At 46.8% G+C, this 21,615-nt stretch overlaps 1 protein-coding gene across 2 annotated transcripts in view; it reads right to left on the reverse strand.

The window, feature by feature from the left end:
* RSPH14 (radial spoke head 14 homolog) overlaps positions 1–21,615 on the reverse strand; it is a 170,996-nt gene that overhangs the window by 60,794 nt on the left and 88,587 nt on the right. The gene's annotated exons all lie outside the window — the stretch shown is intronic.

Below are 21,615 nucleotides of genomic sequence, written 5' to 3' on the forward strand. Positions count from 1 at the left end.
GAAGCTACATCATCAGGAAGGAGACAAGTTTCAGTGAGAGCTGGATGATGAAATGATCAAGAAAGGAAAGGATTTAAGATGAAAGAAGCACAAAGGGCTTGCTGTCTGGCCTGATTTCCAAGGGGAAAGGGTACAAGAAATCTTTAAACAGCTGGCTGGTTATCCACTTGCCTGTCTTAAAGGTCAGTGGCAAAGCCCCCACATGCACATCTACACCATGTAAGTGGGGCCAAGTCAGGCTCTGCCCTCATCAAAACCCTCCCCCCAAAGTGAAGTTTATTCCTTCAACAACCTTTGAGCCCTTGCCCTGGGCCACCTACTATGACAACCCAGTGAGGGGCACATGGAAGATGTGGTTTTTCAGGACTTTGGCAGGAAAAGGTAGAGAAATTTTAGAGAAAGGATTTCTCTTAGCAAGACAGGAGATGAATGAGGCCAGGCAGTTTTTTCTTATCGGATGACAGTGAGAGATGGCTGACCAGTTAGGGGAGAGAGAGAAAGGACAGGAAAAAAAGAGCCTCCACAGGGGAGGCAACACCTAAGAAGGAAGGGAAAGATCTCCACAGACAGAGACACTGGGGACAAGGAGGAGGGGAGGTTCTAGGCCCAAGGGGTCATCTAAGCAAAGGCTGTCACCGTGGAAAGAGAAGAATAGATTTGAGAGGCAGCAGATACCGTGCTATGGCCAGAAGAGAATCCGTGAATAGGAATAGACCATGGTAAGGTTGAAAAGGAAGGTGGGAGCCATGTTGTAGAGGGTGGCAGATGCTGCAAGCAGGAGAGCATGTTTAGTCCTGTGGCCTTTACTGGGCAGCGAAGGACCATGTGGTCCTCAGGTCTGTGGCAAATGAAGAATATTACAAAATAAGAAGACTGGAAAGCTGTGAGGGGCTTCAGCAACCCCCCCTCCCCGATTACAACATATCCAATGAAAGAAAAACCATAGTTAATGTTTCTGTGGCCCTTCAAGATTTCTTGAAATCTTCTCCTATAATAACCTGGAAAGGCAGATGTTATGATCAGCCCATTTTACGGATGAGACAGGCTGAAAGGGCAAGTACCCTCTCAGGGTGTCACATGGCTCTGTGTGTGTATACAGACTTCTCAAACATCTTCTCAAACATCTAAACATTCTATAAATGAGCTATTCTGATTACCTGCTTAGGGTTTGTCCAGAGTCTGCTTGAAGATGCTGTCTCTCCAGACGATCCATCACACTTTTATGTAGCTTTGACTCCTAGCCTATTTTGATTTCTTTGCTGCCTTCAGAAAACACAAAAACAAGGCCAATCCCTCTCATGGGTGGCAGTTTGGGCAAAGGATGGATGGGAAAACAGGAGAAAACACTGTCAGGAAAACCTGTCAGAAGGACACATTAATAGTATGGCCAACATTAGAGTGGCAGGAATGGGAGGCTCTTAAAAGGGGGAGAGAGAATGTTACCTATGGAATGTCCTGGAGAGGAATTAGCATAAAAGTCCAGTTTGGCCTGCACACAGAGTGTGCCAAATCCTGAAGAGGGAGGGTGGAAACAGATTGGGATGGGTTTTAAATACCAAGTGGAGGGGCTGGCCTTTGATCCTAGAGGGCAAGACGGAGTCACTGGAAGAACATAGAAAGAAAATACAAAGCAATGGGGCCAGTGGAGGGACCTGGGAAGGTCTCAAGTGAGCTAAGGTGGTGCCTTAGCAACTTGGCAAGGGGTTTTCCCAAGGTGTCTGTCAGCTAGCTTCTGTTCTGAGCACAAGGGCAGAACTAGAGACCCCTTAGCCATAGCAGGACATTAAGGTTACACATGCTAGACAAATCTGATAACATGATACAAAGCAGGCTGAAGGCAGTGGCAGGTTTGGCCTGGGCAGGTCTTCGATTCTGGGTAGGAACATGCTCGGCATCAGAACCTTTCTGAGGAGGCAGTAGAATCATTTCAAGGTGGACTGCTGGACGGGAAAGGAAGAATAGAGCAATACTAGCAAAAGAAAATGAGGCCCTGAAAGAGAAGGAAGGATGGGCCAATCTTCCAAGGAGGAGTTCTAAGAATTGTCTAGGGATTGGACTCCAGTTCTTATGCTTGGAGCTAAGTGGCCCTGGGTACATTATTTTTCCCTTTTCAGTCTCGGTTTCCCTGTCTGTAAAGTGGGGGTCAATAATTCTGCATGATTTTGCCTCACAGAGTTGTTGGGAAGCAGGCATCTCCTCAGAAGCAGGAAAGAACACTTAAGTAAGACCCAAGAGAGATGTGACTTATCAGAAAGGGGAAAGGAAAAAACCCAACAGCAACCACCAAATTTACGCTGTTTTTCTCTGCCACAGAGGCTTATCAAAGGTCTTGGTTCAGTCTCTAGGAGAGAATGTTGGTTCACTTTTTTTAGTGTAACTGAGACTAGGTGATAACCAAAAGGCAAAGAGTTGGGGTACCTGTTCAAGGTCCTTTCACCCCCCCCAAACTGAGGAAAGAGTTCTAATCATGAGTTGTATGCTGACATTTTTCATAAGTGTCCATTTCTCCATCCTCCTTCTTGGTCTCTGGGCAGCCTTGGACACTGCCCATCATTCTTTCCTCCTTGGTCCTCTCTAGATTCTCTGGGCACCTCTCACTCTCTCCTGGTTCTCCTCCTCCCTCTCTGATCTTGGCTGCTTCTCTGCCTCCTTAACTGGAGGTGTCCATCAGGGCTCTGTCCTGGGTTCTCAGCTCTTTTGCCGCTGGAGAATCGCTGCTGCTTCCATGGATTCAATTATCATCTCTCTGCTTGCTGCTGCTGTTGTTTGGTAGTATCCAACTCTTCATGACCCCATGGACCCACTGTCCATGGGTCTCCTTGGCAAAGATACTAGGGTGATTTACCGTTTCCTTCTCCAGTGGATCCTTTTGTCAAATAATTAGAGCTGAAATGACTTGCCCAGGGTCACACAGCTAGGAACTGTCTAAGGTTGTATCTAAACTTAGATCTGACTCCAGAGCCAGCATTCTATCCACTGAGTCACCAGCTGCCTCAACCATCTCTATGCCGATGATTCTCTGCTTATCCAGTCCTAATCTCTCTGCTGACCTCCAGTCTCCATCTCCACCTGAATGTCTCACAGATGTCTTTAAGCTAAAAATATCCAAAATTGAATGACTTTTCTCTCTCTTGCCCAAGCCCTTCCCCTTCTGAACTTCCCTACCACTGTCAAAAGCACCATCATTTCCCCAATAACCCAGGCTTGAAACGTGTCCTTATTCCCTCACCCTCTCTCACTCTCCACATCCCTCATAAAGCCCCTTCTCTGTGCTAACTCGGCCACCACCCTTGTGCAGATCCTCATCACCTCACACCTGAACCAAGGCAGCTGCCAGCTGGCTAGTCCCGGAGTATACCGGGCAGCGCTTGGCTGCCACCCAATATTCCCCATACCCCAGCAGCTTCCTCCCCAGGCTCTCCAGGATGCTCTTTGAGGAGGTTAAAGCCCTTTATCACTTACGTCTTGCCTCCACTTGTCTGACACTCCCCATCTCATCCAGTCCAGTGACCCTGGCTTTCTGACCAGGCCTCACCCAGGACACTTAATACCTTTCCCCCATTGTCCCTTGAGCCTGGAAGGTTCTCCCTCCTCCTTCGCACCTTCTGGCTTCCCTTACTTCCTTCATATCTCAGCTAAAAGTCCAGGATCTATAAGGAAGCCTTTCCCAGTTCCTCCCCAATGCCTGGGACTTCCTTTCATTGGTTTTCTCCCACTTACTCCATCCACCTCCTGCTGGTCCCTTCCTCCTTGTTTCTCCAAATCTCTCCCTTTTGGTTTCTGCCTCTTCCCCTCCTGCTTCATTCCCACAAGTGTCTCCACCTGGTCAGCACGAGGAAGAGGCTATGGAAACTCTCTGCCAGCCTCCAAGGATGCCTTTCCCACATCTCCTTGGAGACGCCTACCAGAGGTGTGACCAAGATAGTGTTACACTTACAATGCACCAACACATTATACCAGAATAGTTATATGAGCTAGGGACTATTATTATTTCCATTTTATAGTTGAAGAAACGGAGGCTTGGAGCAAACAAGTGACTTTTAAGTAGGATTCATATCCAGGTCTCTCTCGGCTCTAAATCATCCTTTCTCCTAGACCACGGTCCCTTCTCTTCTCTGACACTGCCCCTCACAGACCCTCCTCACCTCAAGCCTGGACTACTACAATAGCTTCCTGGAAGGCCTGCCAGTTTCCAGTCTCTTCCCACCCCTATCTATCCTTTATTCAGCCACTAAAGTCCTTTTCCTAATGCCCAGGTCTGACCATGTCCCCTCCTCCTTAGTCAGCTCCAGTGGCTTCCTGGGGCCTCCAGGATCCAACAGTCAAAGTCCTTCTCACCTGGTCCCTCCTCCCTTGCACATCCTCCTGACTGCAGTGACACCTGCCTTCTGGCTCCTGGCTGTTCCACAAACAAAACCCGCTTCCCAGGTCCAAACATTTTTTCTAACTGCTTCTCTTCTGCTCTGACCACTGACCTCCTTGGCTTCCTTTAGATTCCCACTTAAATTCACCCTCCCCCCAAAACACACACACACACACACACACACAGCCTCCTCCAGACCCTCCTCTCCCTGGTGATTATTTCCCGTTCTCCTGTCTACAACTTGTGTGAACAACCTTTGTTGCTTCGTGTTTCTTCCATTTGACTAAAAGTTCTCTGAGGACAGGGACAGTGCTTAGCATCTAGGAGGTGCTTAATAATAATAATAATGTTTGTCCTTCATTTTTGAAGCACAAACACATGGACTGGATTTGAGGGAGGCAGGGCAGGACTAAGTCACCAGCCTCACTTTCTCCTCTAGATGAATCGGGAAGACTGGAGATGGTCTTGGATGTGAGGCAGTCAGGGTGAAGTGACTTGTCCAAGGTCAGACAGCTAGTAAGAATCAAGTGTCTAAGGCAGGATTCAAACTCTTGGCCTCCTGACACCAAGGCTCTAGCCACTGCACCATTAATAAATATTTATTGGCAGAATGATCACCCTGCCTCTAGGTTTGAATCTGCTCTGGCTCTAACCACCCTGGAGGTAGCAATTCTGTATCTGAGCAAAAGGAAAGGGCCAAAGAGGCTGACTACTCCAAGGCCCTTCTTACTGGGGCAGTCTGGGCCACTCAGCTCTCAGCAGCACCCAAGTCCCTGGGCCCCAGGAAGAACATCACTGCCAGGCTTACAGAGAGACCAGACCACTCAAGAGAGGAGCAACCCACTCCCCAGCCTTGTCTTCCCAGGCTTCTTGGAAAAAGCCTCCAGGGGACATGTGCCAGAAGCCCACCTGTGGTAACCTCAGAGAAGAGCCCCTTCTCTCCAGAGCACTCTGCCTGAGACTAGGAAGCCCCTAGGCCAGGCCTAGGTCATGGCCAGTAGGCTCCTTCTGAGAGCAGGCTTTGGAGCAAGCTGCTAAACTGTGAGATCAGAGGCCTCATTCAGGCTTCAGTGCTGATACCTTCCTTGAGCTTGGGCAAGTTCCATTCCTTCTGGTCTCACATCTCCGATTAAACAGTGGGCTCTCACACAGAAGAGAGGACACAGAACATCCAAGAGGAAGGAAGGGGAGAGAGAAGGGACTTATTTGTGAAGCACCTACTATCTTCTAGGTATGCTGCTAAGCTCTTTACAAATAGACCCCCCCCTCACCTTGGGACACAGGCACTAGTCTCCCCATTTTGTAGTTGGGGAAACTGAGGCAGACAGAGGTTAAATGACTTTCTCAGGGTCACAAGGCTAGAAAGTATCTGAGTTTGGATTTGAGCTCATATCTTCCTGAATCAAACCCTGAATTCTACATACTGGGTCACTAGAGATTTCCTTTTCCCTATACCCTCAGAGTCAGAACTAAACTTGATTTGCATCTCATTAAAGTTTACAATTATACAGGGACTCTGCCAAGTGTGTGTGGGCAGCTCTAAGCTAGGTGAGTCTATTTAGCATTAGGCTCTGCCTCCCTTTGCCCTCCAGTCCAGCCTGTACATGAACCAAACCAAGTTGGTAGAATGTGTCAGACACCCTATCGTCCAAGAATCCTCTGTAAAATAAAGGTCATCCCCTCCCTCACATGGATGAAGAGTACAGCTCCCCCCTTGCTTCATCCTCCTCCCAGCAGCCAAGATGACCTTCTAAAGTAAATCTCTGACCATGCCACTGCCCTGCCCACAATGCCCAGGAGCTCCTTCCAGCCTCCCCTAGCTCTGGCCCAGTCAGCTTTGCTGTTCTCTCCTTTTCCTACAGTCTGTGTGCCAGTCAAACTGACCTTTTCACTGTTCTTCACCCATGATGGACCATCTCCTGTCTCCAAAGCCTTAGTACCAGGATGGACCCCATGCCTATATTCACGCCCTTCTCCCTTCTTCCTCTTAGAATCCAATTTTGTTCCAAGTTTGAGTCCCTAAACCACTTCCTAGATAGGATCGTGGATTTAGAGCTGTAAAGAACCTTAGAGGTCATGGGATCTATCCCCCTCATTTTACAAATGGAAAAATTGAGGCTCATAGAGATGAAGGACCTGACCAGGGTCTAGGGGATTTGAATCTGACTCCAAGTCCAGCAAGCTGTCACTATACCCTACTGACCCCACTGCTAGTGCCTCCTCCCAATGACTCTCATATTTCTTTAGTAAATATGTTGTACATGCCCATATCCCCTTCCCCCACCCACCCCACCTCCTAAGACAATAGAAGACACTTTGGTGCAGGAAAACTTTGTCTCTGTGCTTGAGTGCCTGGCCTAGAGCAGGCCTTTAATCAATGAGAACCCAGAGCAACCTCTGGCCATGAGGTGGCCTTCACGGGAGAACTTAAGAGATGTAGGCTGAAATTGGAAGACCAGTAGGACCATGCTAGTCTTCAGCTCAGTGAGGGTCAGGGCTGGGAGGGGTCTTAGAACAGGGGATGGGGATGGCCAGGTGGCGCAGTGGGTAGAGCACCGGCCCTGGAGTCAGGAGTACCTAAGTTCATATCCGGCCTCAGAAACAATAATGACCTAGCTGTGTGGCCTTGGGTAAGCCACTTAACACCATTGCCTTGCAAGAAATAAAAAATAAAAAAAAAGGGGATGTCAGGGATGAGATGGGTCTTAGAACAGGGGATGTCAGAGCTGGGAGAGGCCTTAGAACAGGGGATGTCAGGACTGGGAGGGGGGCCTTAGAACAAGGGTGTCAGAGCTGAGAGGAACTTAGAATAAAGGTATCAGAACTGAGAAGGATTTTAAAATTTTGCTCCCCACATTTTACAGTAGTATCCAAGTCCATGAAAGGGGGACTTACTCAAGGTCACACGAGAAACTTGTAACAGTCAGCAACTCCTCCATTTATGCAACTAGAACTAAGTGCTCTAGCAAACCAGACCAGGAGCATCTAAGACCAGAACCAGATAGATCCACCTTTGGGGCAGGTGTTCAAGGCTCATCTCAGGATCGTGCTAAGAAATAGAGATATTTCTAAGCTGACAATAGCATGAGGCCTGAGAGAAAGGACTTAGCTCTAGGACCAAGGAAGAAACAGGTACAGCCAACACTAGTGCCTGCCAGAGGGAGAGGCAAAGCCAGCATTGAGAGTATGAGCATAACTGAAACATGGAGCTAGAACAGTCATGTGAGAGCACCTTATATTTTTATAGATAAGAAAACAGAGACTAAATATGACATCCAATAACTGCCCTTTGGGCTGGTTTGGAACATGGTCTTTCCTTGAAGCTGAGGAATGGTCTTAGTTTCCTGGAGATGTCTGCCCAGCCTGTGTCCCATGATGTCAGTGGAGCTGGCTTCAGCTCAAGGGGCTTATTGCCTAGAAGCATCCCAACAATAAAGGCCAATGATGGTGAAGGAGATGCCAGGCAGAAAAGGCAATTCTCTTTGTCTAAGGGATTCTATCCTTGAGAAGAGTTTACCCTGGGGCCTTGCTCCCTTTGGCTTCTTACCACTCTCCCAGTCCACCATCTGACCATAAATATCAGACATGGAATAGACCAGGGATACAGGTGTATTGCTCCACAAAGAGGTTTTCTACTTTGGTGGAGATGATCCAGCTCCAAGTTCAAACTGAAGGAGGATTCCCTGAGGATGGTGAGGTTCGCTGGGGACCCCTGACACTGGACTGATTTCCTCAAGACCCAGAAGATTGCAGAACCTTCTAGGAAAGAACTATAATCGCTCAAGGAGTTTGGCCTGTCTATCCACACAGTAAATATCAAATGGATGAAAAATATCTTATTACTGAGATTACAACATGCATTTAGATGGATGGCTGATAGAGCTTGTCCATCAGTGTGTATATATGGAACAGAAAGTACAAGTGGTTAATGAGTTAGGACCAGAGTCGATCAAAAGGAGGACAGTATGCTGCATTACCTTTGAGAAATTGAAAGACTCTCTCAATGACTTCAAGTTTTACATTAAAGCAAAGCCTTTTTAATAGCAACATTTACTTAGCATTGTTGTACTGATTGCAAAATTTGGAAGCCAGCTGTCCATATCAAACAGAGGGTAGTAGAAAGATGCATGGTGGGCATAAGCAAATTGCAGGGTAGTAAGTTCGAGGAAGGGCCTATATGATGAGATTGGGTTGGTTATGAGGGGGAAAGTTCCACCGGTAACCTCAAGATGTCAGGAGACGTCTAGGAAAACCTCAGTACTTCGGACAGTTCCCTGTGGAGGACAGGACCAAAAGGAGAGGAGTTGCGGCCTATAACAGTTGTCCCATCCCCCTATTCCTTTAGGAACAAGGAACCCCCACAATCCAGAAAAGTCACATAGTTCTGGCCCTCCCTTCTTACTAGAAAAATAGTCTGAATTATTGTGGCATTCAAAGATAAAATCTGTTGCTATCATATAATTCTATGCATAGATTGTATGCATTTATGAGTTTCTACACTTTCTGCCTTCACTGTCACCTGCAGCTTCCACAAAACTCATCCAAAATTCCTATTTAATTTCTTTTGTGGACCCACAATATAGTCAAACCATGTTGGGAAAAGTCACAATTTGGAAGGACTACTGTAGTGTCCAAAGGAATTTTAAAATCTGTGAGGCCATTTGAATATTTTAGATAAAACCAACAATAATTATGCTCCCCTCTTGTTCACTCTTCTCCATTGCCTTTAACAAGGCTTCAATTTTCAATCTCTTCCCCCTTCTCCTCTACACAAGGTCCAGTTTGTAAAATGTGTTTTCCTAAAACAAAACTGATCCTGGTACTCCAGCTGTGGTCTAACCAGGAACGGGGGACAATCACTTCTCTTTTTCTGGACACCACACATCAATGAATACAGACTATGCTGCAGTACTTTTTAGTGGAAGCTCAGAGGTAGTTTCCAGGATGGTTATCTCAAGAAGGTGACATTTTAGTTGCACCCTGAATGATAGAAAGGAACTGTATAAAGTCCAGAGGAAGGAAGCTAAGCAATGTGTTTGGGGAATCCCCAGGCAGTGAGACTCTAACCCCTGAAAGGCAAATGAGGGCAAGAATGCAGGGGACCCTGAAAACTAGGATTAAGGAGCTTAGATTTTACAGGCAACAAGAAGGCACTGAAACAGAGGGAAAACAAAGAGAAGGCAATGCTATATGAAACTTCTTCTGTCACCCATGTAAGGAGAATTAGAAAGCCACTTGGAGGCTATGGCAATACACCAGGTGGTTGGTAACATGACCTTTTACTTGAGGGATGACTACTGGAATAGAAGGGATGGAAAGGGATGAGAGAAGTGTGAAAGATCGACAAGGAAAATAGGTGTCACAAAAGCTCATTCATCTAGCAGAGTCAGCTAAGAGAATTCTAATTTTAGACACAATTGTGACAGCATTATCTATTTCACAAGTTGCTATGATGAGACTGGATCTCTGGTTTCTCAGAACAGAGATAAAACTGCCAATAGGAGATAGGGTTGGGTAGGGGTGGGGTGGAGGAGGAGACTGCTAGTCCCAGGTACACTCACAGCCAAGAGAGAGATGACAGCTGATAAGACTTCTGGGGAGAGAGGAGACAGATAGTTAATGAACAGGCAACCGATGATGAAAGCAGACAAGGAAGTCCCTGGGGTCTCCAAGGATTAAGCAGGTGACATGGATCCTGCTGTGCAAGAATGCAGGGAGGGAAGTGGGTGTCCTACAGCCACCCCCCATGACTGAGTTTTAATACTGAAATAGATCAATTGACCAGTCAGTCAATGAGGTTTTTGAGCAAGACTGACTCAATGCCATGGTCAGGTCTGTACTTCAGAAAGTTTATCTTTGCAGAAAGATGGAAGATGAAAAAGGGGAAGACTCAGGAGGAAGAACACTGCTCTATGGTACAAGTGAATGCCGGACTAAAGTAGTGGCTGTGAGAGTGAAGAGAAAGGGACGAGGCAAAGGATGCTGTGGAGGGAGAGGAAGTCAAGAAGGGGGCAAGCATTTATTAGACATCTACTATATGCCATATGATCTCATTAGATCCTCACAACCACTCTGGAAGGTCAGGGTTATTCTTGCCCCTTCTTTACAGTTGAAGAAACTGAGGCACAAACAGAGATAAAGTGACTTTCCCAAGGATGCAGGTGGTGATGGTAGCAGCAGTTATTATCTTGAGGTAGGCATTGTTATCATCCCCATTTTACAGATCAGAAAACTGAGGTTAAATGACTTGCCAGGATCACTCAGCTAGGAAGTATTTGATTCAAACCCGGGACTTCCTGACTCCAGGCCCAGCTCTGTATTCACTGAACCCAAAGGTGACTTCTCTGGACAGATTGTGGTCATTGACGAGATGAGGGGTGGGAAGGAGTCAGGGATAAAGGAGATCATAGACCCAGGTGACTATCTGCCAGTGTGAATCAATCAGGAAAGAAAAGTTTGGTAGAGAGGCAAATGCAGGAGGAGAAATCTGAAAGTATCTGCCTAGAGATGGTAACTGAGGAGAGGAGTGTGAGACAGAAGAGAACTGGGGAAGTGGGTCCAGTTGACAAATGGGGGAATACAAGGAAGATACAGCCTGCAGTCAGCAGAGGATTTCTTTCCTCATGATGGGTACAGGATGGCTAGTGGAAACCAACGTTGGTTGGTGTTCTCTGGAACAGGCCAAGAGGCTTCATCCACCACCCAATGACAAAGAACACCGCCAACACCTGTCTATCCGGGTTATGGTTGGCGAGCGTATTGCAATTTTACAACCCAATGGGGTGGAGAGGACAGATATCATTAGCCCTACTTTACAGGTGTGTGTCCTGAAGCTCTGGGAGGTTGTGCCTTGCCAATAATTGATCACACAGGCAGGATTCAAACCCAGCCTCTCCGGACTGAGGCCAGTGCACTGTTCCCCAAGTCTCTCCATTATCCATGATCCTGAAGCACAAATTGTGGGGAACACACAAGGCCGGCTAGAGAGGAGAGGGATCGTTTGCAGTTGTGGGGTGGGGAAGATTTCCCTGAAGAGGTAAACACTAAGAGGGACAGGGCATCTGTCACAATGATGACATTGGGCAGTTGGACTAGACCTGGGTTCAGGTGGCTTGGCCAAGACCTTACTAAGCAAGTCCCTTAACCTCCCAAGCCTCAGTTTTCCAACCTGTAAAATAATGAGAAAGATGGGAATAAGATGACCAAAAGATAATCTCTGAATCCCCAACTCTAAGAATCTATTTCTCATCTGTTGCTCATTCCATCCTTTCCCACCCCTAGACCTCCTCAAAGTCAATCATAAAATAATTGTTCCAGAGATCAAGAACTGAACCAAAAGGCCTTCTGGTCCTACTCTCTCATCTTAAAGACAAAGAAACTGAGGCCTACGGAAGTGAAAGTACTTGCCCAAGAACTCACAGATAATAATAGCAGTCAGAATTTGAACCCAGGGCTTTGGGCTCTGGATCCAGTATGCCTCCTTGCTCCTGTGGCTTGATCAGAAATGATAATGGCTGTGGTAGCTGCCTCCACTGCTGCATGGAGTCCAAATGAGATAATGAATGAAAGTTATACCCTTCACAACCCTTCCGGTGCCCTTCTCCTCATTCTCCTCCTCCTCCTTCTCCTCCTAAATGCCAGACAAACAGCATTCCTGGCTACAGGTCATTTCCACAGCAACTTGTCCAAAATAAAATCTTTTCTTCCTCTAAAACTTAGCTCCTTCTCCACACTTGTCTCTCATTTTGGAGCGAGATGCTGACATCATGAACACTCTCCTTTCCACCCCCTCCCTTTTCTTCCACCCCCCCCCCCAACCCCCCACCTTGGGCTACAAGGCTCCAGCCACTGTCTCCAAGAGCAGGCAGCTTCTTCTGTCCAGACCTTCCATGTGTCAGAAGGAAGCCTCAGGCTTCAGTCTTTGATTCAGGTGACTTTTGACCCTAACCAAAGCCCTGGATGAATGGCCCTCCTCACCTCCCTCAGGGGCCCTCAGTCTGACTCCACCAAACACTCTGGTCCAGGCGGCTTTCGGAAGATCTGTCTTTGCAGCTCAGCTCTCTGACCCATCATAGATTTAGAGCTGGAAGGGCTCTTAGAGGTCATTGAACCTGGCCCTGGTCATTTTCCTGACAAAGAACAGATTGCAAAGGGGACCTCCAACTTGAGCAAGGTCACAAGGTAGGGATTGAAATCCAGGACTCTGAACTTCAAACCTCATGTCCACTCCATGACACAGCTCAGGCAAAATGGTCTCAAGTCAACCCCAGGGCTCTGGAGGCTCCCGGAGACAATGGGACCTGTTCACCCCAGTGAAGGTCACCCCCGCTCATTCCTTGGCCTTCCTTCTTACAACCCTCAACCAGACTTTACCAGTCCTCCTGCAGGATGTCTCTGACTGGCCTGTCTATACCTCCTGCTTTTTTTCTGTTACTTACCAAGCTCTGACATCTCCTGTTCCACATCCCCTGTTCTCAAGCCCCTCTCAGTCCTAACATCCCCTGTTTTCAGGCCCCTCCCAGTCCTGACATCCCCTGTTCTGAGACCCCTCCCCAGTTCTGACATCCAGTATTCTATGAAGCCAGGGGCTTTCCAAGTATTTGATTTCTGAACTCTCTGGATTTTATTATTCACCTTACAAAACCTCCTCAGAGGTAGAATTTGTGGCCAGACTTGTGGAAAGAGGACAATGCTAGGTAGGTGCTTTGAATTTGCAAGTAATTAATCAATACTTATTCAAAAAGTGTTTATTAGACACCAACTCTGGGCCTGACATTCTCTTGCATCTTGCAGCTGAGCGAAGGTGGGAACAACAGGTCCCTCCTGCTCTCTGCATTGCAGAGGTCATCATGCCTCATCATGGAATCTTTCCATGTCAGAGTTTGGGGCAGCCCAGAGGCAGACTCTCAGAGCTGGGAGGGGTCTCAGAAGTTGCACCTCTACAAGAATCCCCTTGGCATCGCTCCATCCCACAGCAGTCCTCTGGGCCTGGCATCCCTGCCTCCTGAAGCTGCCCACTTAGCATTGTTGGCACCAAATGTCCTCGATCCACCTCTGTCATCTTGGCCCATTCCTCTGAACTTGACTTCCTTGGGCCTAGTCCTCTGGCTCCATCCATCAAACAATCCATCAACTACCCCCCCCCAGTTGCTAGCAGTTTACTTTTCACGCTTACTGTTTGTATCAATTCAAGTGGTAGGCCCCAAGAGGAGTCATCTCCTCAAGGGCAGCCACCATCCACAGTGTTGTTTTGAATGCTCAGCTCCTAGCCTTCTTAGCCCCTAACACCTGCCAGGTTCTGATCGAATAGAATGGAATTGCAGGCCATGTCCAGTTCTTTCAAGCAGTGGGTACAAGAGATGCTGTGACTCCCCTGTTTACCCTTCCTCCCAGCTCATCCACATCCTTCTCAGACAGGGCCTCCCCCACAGTAGGGGTGATGAGGGATAATGCACGGGACCTCAGGGAACATCCTTCTCCAGCCTCTCTTCCAGTCTCACCCAGGCTCTCAGGAGATTCTGGGGCAGCCTGGAGAGGACACTGGAGGCTCATCTGGAGCTTGCAGCCCAGCCCCAGTGCTGCCAGCAGACAAATTGCTGTCTAGACACATCTCCTTCATCGTGTCCTTAGGATGCTGCTGTTTTGAATTGGCCCTTATCAAATCTCCTTTCTCTGCCCAGATCCTGACTTGGTTCTCTCTGGGCGAGCTCTAACTCCCAGCTTGGCATCATCTGAAAGTTTGGTAAACACACCATTGAGTGATCAAGTCTCTGCATGTGGCACAGTCCAAGGTCAGGCTGATTCCTGGAGCCCTCCACTGGAGACCTCTCTGCAGACACCATTAAGCAATGTCTGGGTCCTCAGTCAGTTCCGAATCAACCTCCCCACCTTTCCATCTCCTCCACAAAAGCAGCATGAAAGACTTGGTGAAATGGCTGTGCTTAAATCTAGGCTATTCCCTGGTTCTACAAGGCTAGTAGGCCTTGTCCAAAAAGGGAAGCAAGGAGATTCTGGTATGGCCTGCTCTTGGATGGAGCCTGGCTGGATCTCTTGGGTCTCTGCTTCCTTTCCAGGGCCTCACTGGTTGCTTCTAGACTGTTGATGAGATTCTAAATCAAGTTCACCAGTCTACATTTGGAGGCTTCACCCCCCTACCCTCTTCTGAAAACCCTGGCATTTGCCTTTCTCTAGTCTTGAGGCTACCATCTAGCCATGGTCTTTCAAAGTCACTGACCGAGACTGGGCAGTCACATTTACCAACGTGGTTAGGGGCCTGGTTCATCAAGGCTGGCCAGCTCCCTTAGAATCACCCAACTTTTGTGGGCCTTGGATTCTCTGGGGGTCATTTTGGTTTGTCCTGGAAGGGTCAAAGGTCATTCTCTTTAGAAGAAAGCTCAGCATCTTTGCCTTTTCTTCCTAGCCCACTACCATCACCACCCAAGTACCTGTGTTCCTCCTTCTTTGATCCTTTTTTTCCAGAATAGCAAATGTGACCCAGAGCCAATGGCTGGAAGGCTGAGTTTACATGAACCAGATTCAGTCTTGGCTATATCTCTCACAAAGCCCTTTTGGACGCATACCCCTACACAGTCGTATGGAAATGATCCCTCAGTCTATATGCAAACACTCAGGCTAGCAAAAAATCAAATATATGTGATTTTATATATAGTATATATAAAGAATAGCACAGAGCATCCAAAAGGAAGGTGGGGAAAAAGGAAAGGAGGGAAGGAGGGAAGGAGGAAGACAGGAAAGAAGGAAGGCAGGAAAGCAGGAAGGAGGGAAAATTCAGCTTTTATGTTCCAGACACTGATACTTTACAGATATTATGTCATTTTATCTATATAATAAGCCTAAAAGGCAGATGCTGATATTACCCCCATTTTACTGTGGAGGTTAAGTAATTTGACCAGGGTCACACTTGATATCAGAGGCAGGATTTGAACTCAGGGCTTCTTGACTCCAGTCCTGACTCTGGGCCTGCTCACTATAAGAAAACCCCCCAGGACTTTAAAGAGTTCATTGACCTTGCCCTACCACCCTGCTGGTCTATATCAATGATGGGTAAGGTCCAAGTTTCTCCCCCTCCCCACCATGGGGAATGCTGCTCCTCAATTCTGCTCCCATGTGGTCCAGGAACCAGGTAGCTTCCAGCTATGGAGGAGACCAGGAGGCTTCTACAAATACATCCCCTCCCAGCTGCCTCTCCCTCCTGTGCCTTCAGGATGTCACTCCTGGCTCCTCTCCTGTTGCCTACAAGCACTACACCTCCACACCCCCCAACATCCCCTAACCCTAACCTTCCCAGTTCGCCCTCAGCATGTTTGCTGGTTTGAGTTCCTACAGCTCACAGCTTGGCTCACCAACTGTTTCCCATCTGCAACCACCATCATGGGGTCACAGAGTTCCCTGAAGGGGGTCTCACAGGTGGCTAGGCCTCCTCTCCATGGCAACATTTTTATCAATGGTTTAGATAAAAACCACTCATGGCTTGAGTTTATCAAATTTTTGAAAGATATAAAACAAGGACAAAGAGTTAATACATGGAATGAAACAGAGGCAAACTAAGAGAAGATGTTGGCAAGTGAAAACATTGAATCAAATTGCTAAGATTAAATTTAATGGGGATAAAAAAACCTAGGTTTGGGGCAGCTAGATGGCGCAGTGGATAGAGCACTGGCCCTGGAGTCAGAAGTACCTGAGTTCAAATCCAACCTCAGACACTTAATAATGACTTAGCTGTGTGACCTTGGGCAAGTCACTTAACCCCACTGCCTTGCAAAAAACAAAAACAACAAATAAAAACTTGGGTTCACAAAATCAACTCCAGAAGCCTGAAACAGAAAGAATTGATTACACTATAGTTTGAAAAAGAGCTGGGGGTATCAATGGGCTGCAAGTTCTGCGACTCAATATTGTATCACGAGAGCTGAAAAAGCTGGTGCCATCTTAGACTGCACCCAAGGGGGCAGAGACTATGGAGGGTGGTCCTTGAAGCTGCTGTCCTTGGTCACACTCCTCTGGGTACTTAGGGAGCACTGGAGAGTCTACATGGAAAAGGCCTCTGCTTTCATGGCACTGAAAGCTCACTTGAAGAACCTGGGGACCTTTAGCCTGGAGAACATTCAAGGGACCAGAACCGATAACTTCAAGTGGTTAAAGTTAGCAAATAAACTTGTTTCATTTGGCCCCAGGGGCCAAGGAGTAGAGGGCACAAAGAGCAAGTTTGGGCTGAAAGAAGGAGCCCTGCCAAAGAAGAAGGGGCACCTATGGAGGAGGGTAGCTCATCCCAAGATGTCTTCCAACAAAGACTGTATCATAAGTTCCTGAGTTCATGCATGAATCCTGCCCCTTTCCTACTTGGAGAGTCAGAAACTGAACTGACTTTCTCCAGCGTCAACATCCTCTGTCTGACTCACCCTGTGCCTCGCTTCCCTTAAACCTGTTGTCCTCCTCGCCATGACTGCCATCTCCTCACCCCTCAGTTTCTCCCATGTCATCACCCAGTTTCTAGCTTAAATAGCCTTTTTTCTGATCCCAACCCTTTCATTACCCAGTTCCATCTCTACACTCTCCTCCACTCTTGAATCCCCGTTTCCTTCCTCCCATCTGAGACCCTTGTCTCAGACTTGACTAAGAAAGTGGGGGCCCTTCCCTGGGAGCTCCCTCTTTCTCCCAAGCCCTTGTCATCACCCTCCTTGCTCTGAGGTAGAGATGGTTCTTCTCCTTGCCAAGGCCAACCTTTCTACATACCCCCTTCATCTTGCTAACCTCTCACCTCCTATCTTCATTCTGTCCCCACTGACTTGCCTTCTTTCCTGCTGCCCCAACATACTCAAGCTTCTCTCTTCTTCCATAAGTCTCTCTGGGCCTTTCCAGACCCCAGAGTCACCATCCTCCAGCTCTTCTCTTCAACATCAAACAAGCTCTCAAACTTGGTCCCTTCACTTCTTCCCCTCTTTCTCTGATCATGAGGTCCACAGAAGCTAGAGTTAGTTCAACACTCTCATCTTAAAGATAAGGTGATCAGAGAGTAAAATGACTTGCCCAAAGTTACCCAATCAATAACCATCAGAGGAGAGATCTGAACCCAGATCAAATCCCATCTTCATAACAGAGATTAAAGGGACATCTCCAGTCTCCAAACCCCTAGAATGGCCATCTTCCTGACCTCTCCCACTCAGTACCCCTAACTTCCTTCAAGGCTCAGAGTCAGGACTACAACGTACAGAAAAGTTGTTGTGTGTGTGTGGTTTGTTGTTTTTTTTTTTATGCTGGTGTCTTTGTTCTCTCACCTCTCAAATCATCTTATCTCCTTTGGTTCTCTGCCTCTATCTGTCCAGGTTGTCTCACCTGCCTTGACTGTGAATTCTATAAGGATTAGAATGACTTCATTTGGGGGTGTCTAGGTGGCATAGTAGATAAAGCACTGGCCTTGGAGTCAGGAGTACCTGGGTTCAAATCCGGTCTCAGACACTTAATAATTACCTAGCTGTGTGGCCTTGGGCAAGTCACTTAACCCCATTTGCCTTGCAAAAACCTAAAAACAAAACCCACAAAAAAACAAAAAAACAGAATGACTTCATTTTCATTTCCTGGTACCCGGTCCATGGTAGGGAGGTACTAAATATTTCCTGATCATTCAGACTCTCTACATCTGCCTCTTGTTCTCATCTCTCAGGACACCAGTCTGAGGCACTGGGCTAAACTCTGGAAATGCAAAAAGACAAAAGATAGTCCTGCCCTCAAGGAGCTCCCAGTCTAAAGGGGGAGACAACATGTAAACAATGAGAAACCAAGCAAGTTATATACCAGATAAATAGGAACTCTTCCTAGAACTGCCTCCCTCTGGCTTTCTTGTGCATTTAGAGCATAATTATGGGAAGGTCTCATGGCTTTCCCAGACCACAGAAAAGGGAGGTTACAGAGTGAAAGAGGTAGATGTCTATTCCCCAGGGTTAGATGTATGAGAGTGTCCAGAAGTCCAACCATCACCCTCAGTGTGGTGGGGTTCCTGAAACAAGTCAAGCAATTTGTAGAGGAGTGTCAGAGAGTGACCTCATCAAGTCAATTGAGCACCTTGTTAAAAGGGAAGAGGGACTGGGCAAGTCCTAGCCAGGCTCCCACTGGGCATACCCTCTCCAGGAAACAAAACCTTTTCCTTGTGGCTTGAGTTTTTCTCCTTCACTTCTTTCTCAGTGCTGTTCCATCAAGCTCTCTTGTAATCAGTTTTCAGAGATAAGAAAAAGGTAGAGCCTGTTATCCAAGTGCCTCATTACACTGAGATATTCTCTATCTTAAGTCCTATTTGGGACACTGAGCAACTCCATTCAAAGGGATGAGGCAGTCTGTCCCAGCCCACAGCATCTGGAATGAGCCCCAAAGAAGGTGGCATACCAGCTGCAAAGGAGGGGTCAGAAGGAGTGGAAGTTTGGGATGTCAAAGATTGATGATTGCTCTGGCCAGGAGCTCCAGAAGGAGAGGAGAGGAGGGGTGGGGAAGGGGAGAGGATAAGTCCAGGACAGAAACAAAATACATGGGCAAGCTAGGTCAAGGTCATCCAAACACAGGAAGTAGACTTGATGAGCAGTAGCAAGTATTCATCCATGGTTGGCAGACCAGATAGTCCACAAAGCCCTGGAAAGATACCATCTGGTCAGTAGCAAGGACCTGGTCTCTAATTGGGGGAAATTACTTAATTTCTTTGCTCTTATTCACCTGGAAATAAGAAATTTGACCTAGATATCCTCTTAGTCACCTTCAAGTTCCAAACTTCCAGCCCCATCCCTCTCCCATCCCAAGCATCTTCCAAGGAGAAGGTAAGGGGAGGATTTGCCTATACCCATCACTGAGCCTTTAGTGCACTGGCAGTCAAAACTTTGCTTATACCCAACTGATGCTCTTTAATCCAATGTATCTGAAAATGTGAAGATGGAAGAGACCTTGGAGACTATCTTAGGTCAAATCCCTCATTTTACAGATGAGGAAACTGAGCCTCAAGAAAGGGAAGTGATTTGACTAAGTCGGGATTCAAACCCAAGTCCCTAGACTCTTAAATCTGGTGTTATTTCCACTCTCTTACTGGCCTCCTTTATCATGTTTATGTCATATCAGATTAGCTCCATGGCAACAAGGACCTATCCCCTAAACTTTATCAGAGAGAGAGAGAGAGAGAGAGAGAGAGAGAGAGAGAGAGAGAGAGAGAGAGAAAGGAAGACAAAAAGCATTTATTAAGGACTTATGTTCAGGACCTGTGGTAAGCATTGAGTATACAAAGAAGCAAAAAGAAAGCCAACCCCTGCTTTCAAGAAGCTCACATTCTAATGGGGAAAGCCCAGCCTCAACCTCATCTTCATCATCATTAATAAACTATCTCCCAGATGAATAGAAACTCTCCTTAGAACTGCCTAGCTCTGTCTTTCTTGCGCATTTAGAGCATGAATATGGGAAAGGTCCCATGGCTCCTAGACCATGGCAAAAGGAGCTGAAAATCAATGGGGTAGGGGTAGGGGGAACCAAAGCACCCAGCAGGATTTTAAAGTCTATAAGGCAGGCTGATTTGGCCCCTTTCCAAGAGAGGCTCTAGGGGAAAATTGGGTGGATCTTGTGAAGGAATATTCCATAGAAAGCAGAAATGTAAACACGAAAAGAATGTGAGCCAGGAGTTGGAAAGGAATGACCTTGACTTTTTGGCTCAGGTCTCCTTCTTGCTCAACTCCATATGAATGCAAATCAGAGAGCATCTTGGAACAACTTCAAAGACCCAGGTGAAATATAACTCCTATGAAGGATTTTTTTAAACTACTCAAATTGAGGAACAAGAATCCCATTTGGATGTAAACAAGTTACAAAGAATTTTTAAGCCTATTAAATAGATATCTGGAACAATGGACTATTAGACACTGAAAAGTCAAAAGAATAGACTTAATCTTGGGCCTGGGAGCACATTTATTCAGATGCCTTTGACTCTATTAAAAGAGTTCAGCCCACTGTTATCAGGGAGAAGCTTTCTAGTCATAACCCTTACTAGATGGGAGCAAAGAGTTAATCTCTAAGTCTGAAGAGAGAAGTCCAGAAAAGGATGACAAAGAGAAACTCATTGGACTCAAAGCAGGGAAAATTGGAGATGCTCCACAAATAAATCCACTGGAGAAATGATTCCCAGAATGAGATAATGTACCAAAAGAGACAAAACACCTTAAGAAAAGCAGAGCCAGCAGAGAGAATGATGTCACTAGAGCATAACAGTCACCCTGACCATGCACATCTTGACTAGTGCTATGGTCACGCGGAAGCTCTCTTCACTAACATTCCATGGCCACCATGTTCCTTTCATACATGTCAATTGCCACATAAATTGCATGGCCCTCCCTCAACTGGTAGCATGGCAAGCTACGGGAGTTCACCCCATGTGTGCATAAGGAAATCTTTTCTTGTCCCTTTATTCACTTTGCTGTTTAATTAAACCTCTATTTTGAATGACTCTGTCATCTGGCCAGCTGATAAATGCGAGCACCAGTAAAGGAGGGTTCACGCGTGAAGGCTTTTCAATTGCTACTGATTCATAAAGTGTCTCAGTGTGGAGGTCTGTGTCCCAAAGTCCCATTTGTAAGATGGGTGCCCCAGGGGCTTATAGCTTTTCTTCCCCAGTACCCAGTGTTCAGGGCTTTACACACGCTTAATAACATTGAGGAAAGTAGAGAGGAAAACACTTAGCATTACCCAAACATGACCCAGATTTTCTTTCCTCCAAATCTGTTCTTGTGCCCCTTGACCACCTAGAATCCCTTTCCTCTTTAGGATGAGAAACTATAAAAGAGGACATTTAATCACCCCCCAAACTGAACAGGAATGTCCTCTCTAACATACCCTTCTCATGGCCATCTAGTCTCTGCCTGAAACCCACCAACTCCAAGGTAGATTGTTGCACTTTGGAACCACTCTGATTGTTGGGAAGTTTCTCCCTTTATGAAGCCTCAACTTGCCTCTCTGCAACTAACTGCCACTCCTGATTCCTAATGCTGCTCACTAAGGCCATGATGAAAGGGGAGTTCCCACCTAAGTTTTTTGTTCTTCATTTACCAGCCTGCTGAATAAACCAAAACTGTGCTCATTGGGACACTCTCCAGCTCCTCCACCTCTTTCCTTCAATGTGTTGCTTAGAAGCCAGTCCTTAGACTTTTGTATTTTGACAGAGCAGAGAGGGGTCTCAGAGGAGCGGGAAGATGACCCCTCTCTAATCCTACACCAAA

This window comes from Macrotis lagotis, chromosome X (genome assembly GCF_037893015.1).
Source record: "Macrotis lagotis isolate mMagLag1 chromosome X, bilby.v1.9.chrom.fasta, whole genome shotgun sequence".
Classification (NCBI taxonomy): domain Eukaryota; kingdom Metazoa; phylum Chordata; class Mammalia; order Peramelemorphia; family Peramelidae; genus Macrotis; species Macrotis lagotis.